This window comes from Humulus lupulus, chromosome 1, assembly GCF_963169125.1.
Source record: "Humulus lupulus chromosome 1, drHumLupu1.1, whole genome shotgun sequence".
Taxonomy (NCBI): domain Eukaryota; kingdom Viridiplantae; phylum Streptophyta; class Magnoliopsida; order Rosales; family Cannabaceae; genus Humulus; species Humulus lupulus.
The window spans coordinates 86695879-86699120 of NC_084793.1; positions in this window are offsets into that span (position 1 = coordinate 86695879).

Genomic DNA, 3242 nt, shown 5'->3' on the forward strand with positions numbered 1-3242 from the left:
AATTCATTCCATTCCTCCTCCTTTTATATATATATATATATACTTTTAATATTTTCTCCATGTTGATAACATTGCAAGATTATCGATTCTATATATTGACGAGACATTTTGAAAATAAATATGCATTCTTATTAATTCATACTAAAATTAAAGTAAGAAGTCGAATATATGCTCAATAATCTATTATTACCATAATTTATATTTCATTGTTACACTACAAGAAAGAAGGTCTTTGCCGGCGTAATTCGGAATTGCGTCGGTAAAAGAAACCTTTACTGGCACAATTCGCGAAAAGTGCCGGCAAAAACGCAATTTTTTGCCAGCGTTCATTTGCGCCGATATAGGTTATTTTTGCCGGCGCAATTCCGAAATGCGCTGATAAATGTTAATTTTACCGGCGCAATTCGGAATTGCGCTGGCAAAGATTTATGAAAATTGGACGGGGGTTTAGTTAGGTACTTTTGTCGGCGCATTTCACTTAACGCGATGGGAAAAATCAACGTGTTATATTAATGTCCATGCACGTTTTAAAGAAGGTTGGTGGGTAGAACATGTCTGCTTACTATTTCCAAGGAGTTCACTAAGTTAGAATAGGGTAGGTTGGGAAAGACAATAAGTAATAAAATGTTAATTATATATATATATATAAAAGTAATAGACATACACCTAGTGGATGCCTTGGGGATAGCCTATGTATTCATGTATTACTCCTCATTTTTTCAAGATGTTTGAGAAACATCTTGAAAAAATAAGGAGAAGTACATGACTGCTTACTATCTCAAATGGATCCACTAGGTCAGAATAGGGTAGGTTGGGAAAGACCATAAGTAATAAAATATTAATTTTATAACAAAAAACAATAGAGATGCACCTAGTGGATGCATTGGGGATAGCCAATGTATTCATGTACTGCTCCTTAATTTTTCAAGATATTTGAGAAACATCTTGAAAAAATGCGGAGAAGTACATGACTGCTTACTATCTCTAAGGGATCCACTAGGTCGGAATATGGTAGGTTGGGAAAGACCATAAGTAATAAAATGTTAATTTTATAATAAAAAGCAACAGCCATACATAATTTGAATTAGTTAATTAATGAGTATTTAATGTAGAATGGTCGAACCAAGTAATGACACCGGTGGTGGCTCCAAGAGGGGCATGAGAGCTTATTACAGTGCCAATATCGAGAAGGAGCTGGCCACCAAAAAAGTTAGCCATCTGAAAGTAGAGTTTGATGCACAAACTGGAAAAGCTATTCAAGCATACGCAAGTGGTTCAACAATTCCATGGCTCGTTATATGCGTGACACCGTACCCTCAACTACACTAGCTTCGAAACAAGTAACGCCAGCTAATCTCCAAGTTATTCGGCATAGGTTATCTGTAAGTATTTTTTAAATCTTTAATAACTCACTATTAATTATTTTTTATATCTTCATAATATTTTAACAAATTCCAAATTTAATTGTGATTTTAGGACAAATTAATTTATCCACAAGACAATCCAGTAATCAACAATGCTATGGTAAGACAAATGCAAAAGCATCTGAGTGATTGGCGTCACACGATGAAGAAACACTGGATACAGGTTGGAGGAGAGGTGGACAATGAGAGAGCGAAGTCGAAACCTTTTGGGTCGATTAGTTCTTCTGATTGGGCAATTCTATGCAATTTTTGGGCTTCTGATTCTCAGCATGTATACCTTAGTTTTTACATTAATGTTTAATTATAAAATTACAATCTAGATTAATGAGTATTATTTTCTGTTTGAAGTGTATATTGAAGAGAAATAAAGAAGCTCGAGCAAAAATAACCATACTAGGAGGACACGATTCCAAATCCATCGTTGCCCATGTTTATGATCACGTAAATTATAATAATATATATCTTTACAGTTACGAAAATACTATAAATGTAACAATGTTTAAATAATTTGTTTTTTAGATCGACCTGTCTACTGGCCAGCTTCCGAGCATGATCGACACATTCGAGCACCTCCACAAGAAGAAGGATAAGTGAATGAGCGATGAAGTGGCGACAAAACATGCAAGTTGCCTAACCTTAACTAATATATAATCATTTAACTTTAAACAAATTTAGTAAATAATTAATAAATATTAATTGGTTGGTGTCAATTAGTAATTACTTATTAATTATTAATTAAATTTATAACAATTAAATCTTTATAATCTATGTGTCAATATTTTTATGATTAATGATTGTGGACTAAGATAAAAAAAAGAACGTAACTAATGTTGTCCCCGTATCAGGGAGCTTATGGGCTAAGTTAGTTTGTTAATGAAATTCCATATCTAAATCACAAACATGCAAATATTGTTGATGTATATGTTTAGAGACATAAATTGCCAATTAATGGAATTAACTGCTCTTAGTATTGTTATCCCCATTTCCTGCGTGGACCCGGGACATTTGTCCAGGCCCATGGTCAGGGGCTGTCCAGCATGCGGGCCCGGCCCAAGGCCTCTTGGTACGGGAATGTCCAAGAGGAGTACGGGCCCGGGGTGCACTTCTGGCCCATTAGGTGGGGTCCGGTATGGTCATCCGGGACAGTCGTCTGGGAGACACGTAGGCCGTTCGAACCCCCCACAACATACACATCCTGGTCCCAGACCTTGGTACGGCCCGGGCCTGTGGTAAATGAAGAGGGACAAAGGTAAACGGACCCGGATTACATCGTCCCCGGTTGGAGGGACCAAGCGTCCAGGACCCTGAAGCCGCCCCCCTCTGCGTGGGCGTTGTCCCCACTTTTCACCTGCAGAAAAGGCCACCTCGGGATTGCACGCCGTTGTTTCAGATCAGCGCTTCCAAGTACTCTGACTAGTCTTGTCCCCTGAATCTGCCTCATAACTCGAAGTGTCCAGACCAAAAGCACCATTTTGTCGAGCGAGATATAGCTCTTGGGTCAACTTATGGGGCCTTAGCTGGTTTGGAATTCATGTATGTTTTATCTTGTAAATTGGGCTTTCACTAGAAAGGACCAAGAATATCCATATCTCTGATGGGCCCGGGTCATACCTGGCCCAGACCCAGTGTTCCCATAAGCCTATAAATACAGGCTATAGAACACTGGAAGAAGGATCTCTCTTCAACAAAGATACAGTTACTCTGTCAAAACACAGAGAGAAACTCCATTGTAAAAGGCTTTCCAAGCTCTAATACTACAGACTCGTGAACTAAGGCTCATTAACGCCCCAACCACGTAAAAATCCCGTGTTAATCCTC